Source organism: Ovis aries, chromosome 18, assembly GCF_016772045.2.
Source record: "Ovis aries strain OAR_USU_Benz2616 breed Rambouillet chromosome 18, ARS-UI_Ramb_v3.0, whole genome shotgun sequence".
Lineage (NCBI taxonomy): Eukaryota > Metazoa > Chordata > Mammalia > Artiodactyla > Bovidae > Ovis > Ovis aries.
In genome coordinates this window covers 18,360,046-18,373,288 of record NC_056071.1, presented here as the reverse complement: position 1 = coordinate 18,373,288, position 13,243 = coordinate 18,360,046, and the positions used below count along the sequence as shown (strand labels likewise).

Sequence of the window (13,243 nt, the reverse complement as noted above, 5' to 3'; positions counted from 1 at the left end):
CATCCAGAAGCTTCTAGGAACCACTGTGTCCTGGATTCCATCCCAAGATTCTGGTTGGTAGTCTGAGTGTGGGCTGGCCAGCTTCTTAGAGATTCAGAGATACTCAAGAGAATTTGGCAGCTATTGATTCCATCCAATCTCTTTGCTATACAGACAAGAAACAGCAGCTTCGAGTGGTTAAGACTTTTGTCCTGAGAGATTCTGTGACTTAGTGGCTTTGGCATCATCAGAAGCAGATGTCCCACCTTCCTTTTTCACCAAAATGCCCCTCCTAACATCCTACACACAGAACTTCTCCCAGCACCACCTCTCTCCCTTGCAGATTCTAGAATTATATTCCCTCTTAGTTAGTCTCAGCATTCCGTCTCTATTTTCTCTCCTGGAGAGACCCAACCCAAATTAATTTCAGCTTTTTTCTTTCAGGGGACACCTCCCTTCTGAATGGGAACCTCTTTCTTTCTAGTGTATAAAAATCTTTTGGTTCCCTTGGTTCTCAGCATCTCTAGAGATAAGTGGCCAAGTCAGCCTAGTAGATAATTTGTGGGCAAATCCTCTCCAGTGGTGATGCTGCAGAGCTCTGGTTGTGAAGGACCATTAGCCTCCACAACCATGGAGATGTAGAAGTGTAGCATCTTAGGGCAAAAGGAACCTTAGGTGTTCCACTCATCCACCCATTTGACAGATGGGATCACTGAGGCCTAGAGAGGTTGGGTGGCTTGCCCAAGAAACACAGCTGGTTTGTAGGTATAGAAAAGAAGAAGGATTAAACGTCAGGTCTTCAGATTCCTCTGCCCCATCCTTGCCCTGATTCAAATAAGCACATCTTTTATGGCAGAATTTCACATATCTGGAGACACATTGAAGGCAGGAAAAATTGGCTTCCTGATGCAGGTCTTTGCTTCTCAATAAAGAACATCTTAGGACTAAAGGATATTCGAGAGATCTTTCTAATCTTGGATCTCCTTCACCCCTTGCAGGTGGTCATCCATCTCAATACCTTTCTTCAAGTGACCCAATGCTCCTCTTTCCACAGTGGTCCAGCCCATGTGTAGGGCGTTCTAGTTGTGAGAAAGGCCTCACTGTCTTGGCCTAAGAATCAGCCTCCTGGGGGCCCACTCCCTGGACCTCGCTGCTCTGCCTGGAGACACTCAGCCAGCGATGCTGTGTTGAGAGCAAGCCCTGGCTTTGACACTGGGTTTTAGTGCTGCTCTGCCAGCTGTCAGTTGCGAATCTCCAATAATCCTGCTGCAGCTTCTCGAGCCTTGGCTGTAAAATGGGGGTAATAACACCCCTGTCAGAGGGTCATGATGAATATAACCCCAGCTCTCATGCTCAGGATCCGCATCTCACAGGGCATGTCCTAGAACCCTGGACTCCCCGTGGCTCCTTCCAGGCTCTGTGTCTCCCTCTTCCCATACCAAACCTTCACATATCCTTCCACTGTTTCTCAAGTGGCTCTGGCCTCAGTGCTCCATGTACTTTTTGGCAGTTTTCACACGTGTTTCTCAGCTGAGAAATCTCTCCTGAGATGAGTTTCTGTCCCTTTTCCACGCATGAGGAAGCATGCCTGCTAAGTCACTTCAGTTGTGTCTGACTCTTTGCAACCCAAAGGACTGTAGCCCACCAGGCTTCTCTGTCCATGGGATTGTCCAAGCAAGAGTACTGGAGTGGGTTGCCATGCCCTCCTCCAGGGGATCTTCCTGACCCAGGGATCAAACCTGAGTCTCTTATGTCTCCTGCTTTGGCAGGTGGGTTCTTACCACTAGCACCACCTGGGAAGCCCCACAAGAGGAAGGGAATGTAACCATTACCCACGGCATAGCTTCATGTCTCTAAGGCAAGTATTCTGTATCCTGGAATCCACAGTTTGGAGACTGTCTATGTTGGGTTGTGCATGTGTGAGTCAGCGTGTGTGCGTGTGTGTGCAGAAATCCAGCTGTGTGTCTCTATGTTTCTCTTTGAGTGTATGTGTCTCTGTGTTCATAGACATTGTCTCATAAATCTGTAATATTGGAGCCTTGGCTCTCCTGGTCCATTTTTTAAAGTGGGAACCTATTACTCTTCTTTTTTTTTTTTTTTTTTCAGTTGCATCTATTTATTTGCTTACTTATTTTTTGGCATGTAGGAACTTAGTTCCCCAACCAGGGATTGAACCCATGCCCCCAGCATTGAAAGTGTGGAATCTTAAGCACAGGCCCACCAGGGAAGTCCCTGTCCTGGCCCGTTTTTCATGTCAGGGAGGTGTGCACTGTTTCTTTAAGTCCCAGAATCCGCCGATGCCACGGGGCAGGGCTTTTCAGTTCATCCTTTTTTCCACCTGAAGCTGCATGTGCCGCGTCACATTTCCATCACTAATCTGAAAAGCACTTTGCAATGAATGACACCTGAGCTGTGTAAGATATTAATAGCTGCAGAGATTTCATCCTTGTGCCATTTAAATCCCTTGCATACACTTTTATGGAGACAGTGAGGGATAAGGAGAAAAAAGCCTAGAATAATTATAAAAGGTACAGAAAAACATATTTTTGGGTGATTAAAATGGTATTTTGTTTTTATCATTCACCCTGCTGCCTCCTGGGCTTCCCAGGTAACACAGTGATAGAGAATCCATCTGCCAAAGCAGGAGATGCAGGAAGTATGGGTTCAATCCCTGGGTCGGGAAGATCCCCTTGAGTAGGAAATGGCAACCCAGTCCAGTATTCTTGTGCAGAAAATCCCATGGACAAAGGAGCCTGGCGGTTTCATTCCCTGGGCTTGCAAAGAGTGGGACACGACTGGGTGCCTGAGCATGCACACGCAAAAGACCACCAGTCACTTGAGTCGGTCCGTCCCCTGGTTCTACCAGTTCAATTGTCTGTATTTCGAGGCTGAGTCACGTAGATCCTTTTAAGTTTGGCCTTTCATACTCTCTAAACACCTGCTGAATTCTTCTGCATGTTTTCTTGTCCTGTGGAAGGCAGCAGCACACACATTTTTCTTGGTGGAAATGCTCCTTGAACGTGCACAAGGGTGGGACCATGTGTTCTCTTAGTAATAGCTGGGTTTTCTCAAATTTATTTTTACTGAAGTATAGTTGAATTACAATATCGTGTTAATTACTGCTGTACAGCAAAGTGTATCAGTTATACATTTTTTTCATATTCTTTTCCATTATGGTTTATCACAGGGTATGGAATATATTTCCCTGTGCTATACACTAGGATCCTACGGTTTATCAATCTTATACCAGTTTGCACCTGCTGATCCCAAACTCCCAATCCTACCCTCTCCCACTCTCCTCCGCAACCACAAATCTGTTCTTCATGACTGTGACCTGTTTCTGTTTCATATGGGGATGAGTATGCATGCGTGCTTGGTTGTATCCGACTCTTTGCAACTCCATGGACTGTAGCCCGCCAGGCTCCTCTGTCCATAGAATTTTCCAGGCAAGAATGCTGGAGTGGGTTGCCATTTCCTTGCCCAGAGGATCTTCCCAACCCAGGGATCGAACTTGCATCCCTTACATCTCCTGCCTTGGCAGGTGGATTCTCTACCGGTTAAGCCACCAGGGAAGCCCCTTCTGTTTCACAGATAGGTTCGTTGTGTCCTATTTTCGATCCCACAGATAAGTGATCTCATATGCATTTGCTTTTGTCTTTCTGGCTTACTTCACTTGGCATGATAATCTCTGGTTACATCCATGTTGCTGCAAACAGCATTATTTCGTCCCCTCGTTATGGCTGAGTACTAGTCCGTTGCATATATGTATCACTTCTTCTTTATCCACCCATCTGTCCATTGACAGTTCCCTTGTTCCCATATCTTGACTACTGTGAACAGTACTGCTCTGAACAAAGAGGGTGCATGTATCTTTTTGAATTACAGTTTTGTCTGGATATATGCCCAGGAGTGGGATTGTGGAATCATGTGGTGATCCTTCTAATAACTGTTTTGTGTTGGTAATTTTGGCCAAAGTAGCACATATTGAAACCATATCCTCAAGGAATACTTTTGACTCTGCCCTATGTTTCTTTTCTAGACTGCATAGTTTAGATTATCCACTAATGAGAAGCATTCCCCTTTTCTTGCCCATGTGAAAGTTTATCTGCCCATTTTCTGGGCTACATTCCTCCTATTGTCCAAGGCACATTCAGAAAATCTCTTGAGATCTTCCTATACTTTACACCTTTTGTTTTAGCATTATATTACCTGGAAGAGCTAGGGGTCATTTAAAAATCAGAGTTGCTCTGGTGTAATCTCTCTTGGAGATCAAAGGTACCAGAAGATACATTGAGGATGGAGAGTGCAGGTAAGGAGGGAAGGAGCTTATGATGGATAAAGTGTGAGCATTGGACCAGGTGGGTGATGGTGCCAATGCTGAGGGACAAGACAGATAAGGTAGAGCCCAGAGTCAGGTCAGGGGCACACCAAATGGAAGTACCCCAAGAAAGCTAGATATGCTAGTGAAGATGCTCATTATCCTGTCTCCCTTTTCTTAGGTATCCCTGATGCAAGAGATTCTCCTCCTGATCGAGGAAGGATTTCCAAGAGTCTCTGACCAGTTTCCCATCCATGACAGCGTATCTCCTCAATTACCATGGAGATTTCCATTTTAAAAATAGCTATTGGGTGGATAATCTTAGTGCAAAAAAAAAAAAATCCAAATATATCACAGCAGTTGGTTCTCCACACCCTTATGCCTATTTACTCCCTTGAGGATTCTCATCAGGTTTAACTTTTCCTTAAGAAAGTGTTTATTCCCCCATATGTTATATTGGCTCAAGCAATAAGTGATTCCCTGGTTGAAAATGTGTTACGTGGCCCTCTTGCTTCTTGGAGGAGCAGAGTATTGTTATACTTAGGTGTGTGGATGCTGGAGGAATCTCACCTATGTTGCAATCTCAGCTCTGCCTCCTAGGAGCCGTGTCACATTGGGAAAGTAACTTAACCTCTCTCTGTACCTCGGTTTTCTCGTCAGACATTAGACCAATATGGTACCTGGATCTTGGAGTTCTGTGTTGTAAAGGAACTAAAACCTGGCAGGTGCTGAGAATAGCACCTGGTGTATAGTAAATCCTCCAAACAGGCCAGTTAAGGTTTTTTCCAAGAATGCTCTGAAACACACTGGCCCACAGTTTCCATGAATCATGGGAATGATATAGTCAATAGGTCTACAAGTCCATAGAGTTGCTTCAAAGCTCAGAGGTGGCTGCTTCTAGACCTTCCGACTTATCTCCACATAGTTGTCAGTTAGATCCAGAGCATTCTGCTTGTACTCCACACCTGTCTGCTTCAAAAGACAAGACAGCAGCAAGCATTTGATTGTCTCAGTAAAGCATTAGTCAGGTAATTCATTGATCTTATCTTTTGTGTCCCCTTCTCAACCCTAGGCCTGTGGTTGGCTCTGCGATTATTGAGTGGAGCTGAGGGTCCAAATGCTGGCAGGATGCACTCGGTAGATGCAGACTTCTCTCTGACCTTGAAGTGTTTTGCGAAAGTTATTTGCATGTTGAGGACTCAGTTAATATCTGGTTTGGGCTTACTTATCAAGTTCCCTGGGCTTCCTCCCTCTCTTTCTACTTGAGCAGTTTACTATTTCTTTGTATTTTAAATTGTGTTCTAGTTTTTGTGATAGGCTGAGATTTAGTCGTCTTTGTTTTCATTTTTTGTTGGTTTTTGAGAACCTGGGGCTTTTGATTCATAAGAATCTTATTTTCCCTGGGCTTCCAGTAAGTTGTTTTTGCATAGCCTCTCAGGTTTTTCCTGGGTTTCAATTTTGTTTCCGTTTCAGTATGAGGTTAACAATGAAATTGTCCACCCATTTGTCTATTGCTTTGCTTTGCTACTCCACAGTTTAAAAAAATATCTAAAGATTAAAGCAGAGATACCATTGATTCTTCAACCGGCAGTTCTTACTTTGGCGGTTTGTTGTTCAGTCACTAAGTTGTATCCATCTCTTTGGTGACCCCATATATCCTGTCCAGGCAACCAGTAGCCCGCCAGGCTCCTCTGTCCATAGGATTTCCCAAGCAAGAATACTGGAATGGGTTGCCATTTCTTTCTACAGGGGATCTTAGATAGGGATACTGATTGGGGTAGGATTCCCGCATCCTCCATGTAATTCCTGGCAGCTTTAGCCAGTAGGTATGAGGGTCAGGGCACATAAACATTATCAACAGATTCACCATTTCCTTGAGGGCAGAGTCAGGTTGCTAGTGGAAATGTCTTGAACAAGGTCTTCCATTATCCATCCTTGACTGAACTTATGTCTGTCCTTTGAAGTTTTATAGTTCTCGTGGATGATACTGAATGCTTTATAGCTTGAAGAGTGGAGAAAACTAAAAAAAAATTTTAAAAAAATGCTTAGCTCTTAGATTTTTACTTTGAAAGAAATGATATCCTACCCCATGGACTGTTGCCCGCCAGTCTCCTCTGCCCATGGGATTTCTCAGGCAAGAGTATTGGAGTGGGGTGCCATTTTCTTCTCTAGGGGATCTTCCCAACTGAGGGACTGAACCCAAATGTTGAGCATTGCAGGCGGATTCTTTACCAACTGAGCCACCAGGGAAGCCCAAATTTTATGTATATTAGATCTAAAAAAAAAAATCATTTAAAAGAAACCCAAACCTATATGGACACTACGCAGTTTGAATAGATGCCTACACGCACCTTATGTGGGGCCCTGTTGATGAACTGCAAAGATTCTCAGAGGAGGGCCCAGGGGTTGGCTCAGTGGTATTGAGGATCTGGTCACTCAAAGCAGAGGCTAGATACCAACTGGTGTGGACACACTTCAGCATTTGAACAATGACCATACTGGTATGTATCCCCTACTGTTAGCCCTGAGCTATGCCTGAATCCTATGACTTCCACTCAGGGCTCCGCTGTTACCCCACTGCGGCAGCAGAAAGCCTATATCCTCATGGCTTGAATCGGACCATCATAACATCAAGAAGTTTGAGCTCTGCAGATTTAGAATCTCCAAGTCTGTGGATCAGGGAGCTGAGAAATATCAGCATTTCGGGACTTCCCTGGTGGTCCAGTGACTAAGACTCTGTGCTCTCATTTCAGGGGACCCGGGTTCGATCCCTAATCAGAGAACTAGATCCTACATGCTGCTCACACACCGCAACGAAAGGATCCCACATGCCACAACAAAGACCTGGCATAGCCAAAGGGAAAAACAATAGCATTTCATTCAATAATTTTGAGTAGGGTCTCACAAAGGATGGTAGAAGTGCCTGGTTCTATTGAATCATATCATAATACAATATAAAAGCCTCTCTCTCTCTCTCTCTCTCTCTCTCTCTTTCTCTCTGAGTCATTTGTATTCTCTGGTAAGTCTCTTTTTGTCTATCCGAAATTCTCTTTCTCATCTGAGTTCCATGAGCCAATCCAAAGTGTCAAAGATGTAATCTTAGAGGGGAACTCTCCCACTTCAGCTACTCATCAAGCTCGTACCCATAGCAGCTTTATATAAGACCCCTGTATCCTTCCCAGAGACATATCTATATAGCTCAATCCATGGGAAATGAAATTTACATGGGAGAAGGGACGGTGTCTATGTATTACTTATTCAGTGACATCCTGTCTCATTGCAAACAGTGTTAGAGATGGTTTGCAAAAATATACATGGGCAATGCAATGGGATCAATGAAGAGAATGATAATATCTGGAAATAGGGGAAATAAGTATAAGGAAATAAAACTAGCAGCCAGATTAGACTATTAAGTACCTGATGATAGAGGGAGCTTATGGATTTGGCTCCAGGCATCCCAGTGGCCAAAGCACAGAGGTAAATATTTTAGGTTACAGGCTGCTGTTCAGAGGAAGAATAGCTTTCTCAAGTGTTGTGGTTTAACAGACGCTTCTCCCACAGCACCGCATAAAGAGCAGAGTGTGGGATGCAGAGTTATGCTCACCAGCAACCTGAAAATAGACCCCATTGCACACCTCTTAGGAACATTGGTTAAAATACCCCTTGATACAAGTCAGTGGCTTCATGCTGAAACCCACTTCACAAACTGGGTGGGTGGCAGGAGAGACGTTTTCAGAAGCACCCATAGGAGCCTGGTCTTACCCTGGGGAGACCCAGCCTTGCCTGGAAAATGGGAGCCTTTGGGGAACTCCATTGCTGAGGGCTGATGGAATTTCCCTCTTTGTCCCAGAACATCTCATCTGGGGCCTTGTAGGTCAGCTTTCCCAGCCAGTGGTGCCCTTCCCATCTCACCCCCTCTTCCCACTAAGGCTTTTCTTCCCAGGCTTATTGGAACTTGATCATGTGAGGCCGTAAATCATCAAAATCCAGAACAAATCTCACTTGACGTTTTTATCTTGACTCTTCTGGGGGCCTTTAATTAGCATGATTGCAGCGCAGGAGATTGCCCCGATGGAATCTGCACTGCTCTTGATGATGTAATGGCTGTGGAACGTTCTCTAGTTTCTGCTTCTGGTCATCTTGGAAAGACTCTGATTAAAAGTGATTAAGCTCCTTAATATGGTCATAATAAAGGGCAGTAGCAGTGAGTTTATGGATTAAAACAAATGCATTGGGACCTGGGCTCACGGAGCTGCACAAAGCTCATGCCTAATGCTGCGATGGGGATAGTCTGCTGGCCTGGCTGCCACCGCCATGGCACACACCAGCACTGCCCTCCTGCCCCTGTGGTGGCCACTGCCCCGCAGCTCAGGCAGCAGATGTCCTTGCCCGCCCTGCCCTCAGCCATGGCACAAGCATCACAGCGGGCAGCCATGAATTCACAGCCCTATTAATGGTCCACGGCTTTGGGGAGCATCAGAATATGTTATGGCTGAAGACAGAATTTTAGTTGGCATTAAGGCTCCTGATTTCTCCAGTTCCTAAAGTACAGGGTATGGTGAAACCCTCTACTGGTGTAGAATGTGCCATAACAGTGGTTTCCAGCTGGGCTGACTCTGCCACCCATGGGACCTTTGAGAATGTCTGGAGACATTTTTGGTTGTCCCAGTGGGGTGGAGGATTCTACTGGCATCTAGTAACTAGAGAGATGCCAAACATCCTACAGTACACGTGTGGGCATTCTACAATGCCCACCATCAAGAATTATTTGGCCCCAAATGTCACTAAGACAGAGGCTAAGAAATCCTATACTCTTCAAGGAAGACTCCAACATTGTCTTATTTAAAGTTCGTAAGGGCCTGGTGAGAGAGAAGGTATAAAAGCTTTATTTCCGTTTTACAGATGGGAAAACTGAAGCCTATGGAGGTCACATACCTTCGCTCTCCACCAGAGTCAGGCCGTCTGATCATGTCCTTCTTATTCCACGGGCGCTTGCTCACACTGCATGGGTGACGTGAACATCGGGGTCTTCACAAGGGTCCAGAAGAGGATACAAGTTTTATTTAAGTGCTTAGGGCATTTCTCTGGAGAAAGCATGATCCCAGGTGTCTTATGTAGGAAAAGTACACCGACTTTGTATCTTTGCCCTTGGTATCAAAAAACACATATCCATCAAAAGTTCAGTTCAGTTCAATTCAGTCGCTCAGTCGTGTCCGACTCTTTGTGACCCCACGAATCGCAGCACGCCAGGCCTCCCTATCCATCACCAACTCCCGGAATTCACTCAGACTCGTGTCCATCGAGTCAGTGATGCCATCCAGCCATCTCATCCTCTGTCGTCCCCTTCTTCTCCTGCCCCCAATCCCTCCCAGCATCAAAATCTTTTCCAATGAGTCAACTCTTTACATGAGGTGGCCAAAGTACTGGAGTTTCAACTTTAGCATCATTCCTTCCAAAGGAATCCCAGGGCTGATCTCCTTCAGAATGGACTGGTTAGATCTCCTTGCAGTCCAAGGGACTCTCAAGAGTCTTCTCCAACACCACAGTTCAAAAGCATCAGTTCTTTGGTGCTCAGCCTTCTTCACAGTCCAACTCTCACATCCATACATGACCACTGGAAAAACCATAGCCTTGACTAGATGGACCTTAGTTGGCAAAGTAATGTCTCTGCTTTTGAATATGCTGTCTAGGTTGCTCATAACTTTTCTTCCAAGGAGTAAGCATCTTTTAATTTCATGGCTGCAGTCACCATCTGCAGTGATTTTGGAGCCCCCCAAAATAAAGTCTGACACTGTTTTTACTGTTTCCCCATCTATTTCCCATGAAGTGATGGGTCCAGATGCCATGATCTTTGTTTTCTGAATGTTGAGATTTAAGCCAACTATTTCACTCTCCTCTTTTACTTTCATCAAGAGGCTTTTTAGTTCCTCTTCACTTTCTGCCATAAGGGTGGTGTCATCTGCATAGCTGAGGTTATTGATATTCCTCCAGGCAATCTTGATTCCAGCTTGTGTTTCTTCCATTCCAGCGTTTCTCATGATGTACTCTGCATATAAGTTAAATAAGCAGGGTGACAATATACAGCCTTGACGTACTCCTTTTCCTATTTGAAACCAGCCTGTTGTTCCATGTCCAGTTCTAACTGTTGCTTCCTGACCTGCATACAGATTTCTCAAGAGGCAGGTCAGGTGGTCTGTATTCCCATCTCTTTCAGAATTTTCCACATTTTCTTGTGATCCACACAGTCAAAGGCTTTGGCATAGTCAATAAAGCAGAAATAGATGTTTTTCTGGAACTCTCTTGCTTTTTCCATGATCCAGCAGATGTTGGCAATTTGTTCTCTCATTCCTCTGCCTTTTCTAAAACCAGCTTGAACGTCAGGAAGTTCACAGTTCACGTATTCCTGAAGCCTGGCTTGGAAAATTTTGAGTATTACTTTACTAGCGTGCGAGATGAATGCGATTGTGTGGTAGTTTGAGCATTCTTTGGCATTGCCTTTCTTTGGGATTGGAATGAAAACTGACCTTTTCCAGTCCTGTGGCCACTGCTGAGTTTTCCAAATTTGCTGGCATATTGAATGCAGCACTTTCACAGCATCATCTTCCAGGATTTGAAATAGCTCAACTGGAATTCCATCACCGCCACTAGCTTTGTTCGTAGTGATGCTTTCTAAGGCCCACTTGACTTCACATTCCAGGATGTCTGGCTCTAGATGAGTGATCACACCATCGTGAATCAAAAGTACTAGGTGTTAAAATGATGGTCAGACTTGATCACGTTTGATACTTGGAGAGAAGTAAGATCTTTACAGTGGGTAAAAATGCATGGATACCAGCCTGATGCCAGTTCACACATTTAAATGTTCTGGGATCCCTGGGTGTGTGTGTGCTCAATCATGTCCAACTCTGCGACCCTGTGAACTGTAGCCCGCCAGGCTCCTCTGTCCATGGGATTCTCCAGGCAAGAATACTGGAGTGGGTTGGCATTTTCTGTTCTAGGGGATCTTCCCAACCTAGGGATTCAACCTGCATCTCTGGCGTCCCTTTCATTGACAGGCGGATCTGTTACCACTAGGATCCCTGGTGGTTACATACAGCGTGACATGGTCTGTTGTGACAATGTGAAAGGGTGGTGGTTTTGGAATTGAGAACACACGAGCTGACAAAATGCATTCATACAAAACACACACACACACACCATGGACCCCTCAAGTCTCTGTCTGTCTGGATGTTTATTTGCCTGTGGACAATCTTCCAGAGCCTGGCAATTTAGTGGAATAATAAAGCTGAGAAGAGCCACCCATAAGGATAAAAATACAACTGTATTCACACTCATTGCTTGGATCATTTCCTGGGAGTTTTAAAGGATTCATAGTATTAGGAGATTCTACTGGGTTGGGATCTTTCATTAAAATGTTATATTTTTTCCATAAAGTGTTATGTTTTTCCATAACATCTTATGGAAAAACTCCAACGAACTTTTTGGCCAACCGAATATAATGGAATTTGAGGCCAATATCTTGCCATTTCACTCCCTTGTCTCTGTTCCTAGGGCATGTATGGTTGTGTCATTGCACACTGCCTATGGGTCACATTTGGAATTAGAATCTAATTCATGCTGCTTGTGGTCAGGCACTACCCTGTACATTTCCTATGCATATCTGTAACCCTCAGGCCTTCAAGGGAAGTATAATTATCTCTGCATACGGAGGGAAGCCTGAGCTCAGGGGGAGGCATCACTTGCTTGTGGCCCACACGTGGTTGATGCCAGAACGAGCGCTGAAACTTAAGCTTTGCTTTTTCCCTTTACCATGTTGCTATTTAAACAATGCGACCAATTAATTACACCTTTCTCTGTGCTCCTCTAAACAAGCAAGATAGTCTCATTCTCATTAGAAGAGGAAATAGGGCCCCTAAGGCATTGAATTCATTGGCTATAGTGAGAATCTAGAGTCTAGAAATTGCATCTCCTGCCTCCTAAGCTAGCTGGTGTGCTTGGGGAATGAGGAATAGAATCCACTTCCTTGCCTCTCCTGCAGTGGTAGGTGGGGGTTCTTCATCACGAGCGCCACCTGGAAAGTTCCATGGGGGGCCCTGGGAAGTCCCAAAGGAATTCATTCACACACAGAGTTTCTGAAATAAATTGATGTAGTGTTAGTCTCAGTTCTTCCACCGATTGTATCCTATCTGAATTGGCCCTACTCTGAATGGAGTAGACTATAGGACTCCAAACTGAGAATTACTCAGAGTGCTGTTAGTTAGTTAGGTCGCTCAGTCGTGTCCAGCTATTTGCGACCCCGTGGACTGTAGCCCACCAGGCTCCTCCGTCCATGAGATTCTCCAGGCAAGAATACTGGAGTGGGTTGCCATTTCCTTCTCCAGGGGATCTTCCCGACCCAGGGATCGAACCCAGGTCTCCTGCATTGCGGGCAGATGCTTTAACCTCTGAGCCACCAGGGAAGCCCTACTCAGAGTGCTGGAGGGCATTTAAAATTATATATATATATATATATATATATATATATATATATATTTGTTTCTTTATTTGGCTGCCCTCGGTCTTTAGCTGTGGTACTTGGGAGCTTCAACCATCATTGTGGCATGTAGGATCTTCTTCCCTGACCAGGGATCGAACCTGGGCCCCCTGCACTGGCAGCGCAGAGTCTTAGCCACTGGACCACCAGGGAAGTCCCAGGAGTGCATTTCTTGAGGGCATCATTTAAGGGCAAGAGTCTTGCTTCGGGTCTGATGAAATAAATTCAAGAGCCTAAAAAGGTTTCTAATTCCTATTCCAAGTGTGGCCACACTTTAAGGACTGCAGGATGCTCTTCCGGGTTTGTTCTGAAAGCATCACCAGCTCTCCCAGGCCTTCTCCTTTTCAAGGGCTCTGCAGTGTTGCTAATGGTGCCGTCATCGACCATACTGAAGAACCCCAGGGCTGCATAGA

The 13,243-nt window shown here is 45.0% G+C and overlaps 1 protein-coding gene and 1 non-coding gene across 5 annotated transcripts in view; one reads left to right on the top strand and one right to left on the bottom strand.

Moving 5' to 3' along the window:
• Positions 1 to 13,243, top strand: part of NTRK3 (neurotrophic receptor tyrosine kinase 3) — a 431,855-nt gene that overhangs the window by 278,823 nt on the left and 139,789 nt on the right. The window lies entirely within an intron of this gene.
• On the bottom strand, positions 12,911 to 12,983 carry TRNAG-GCC (transfer RNA glycine (anticodon GCC)). Its single transcript has one exon. It is a non-coding gene; the product is annotated as a tRNA-Gly (tRNA).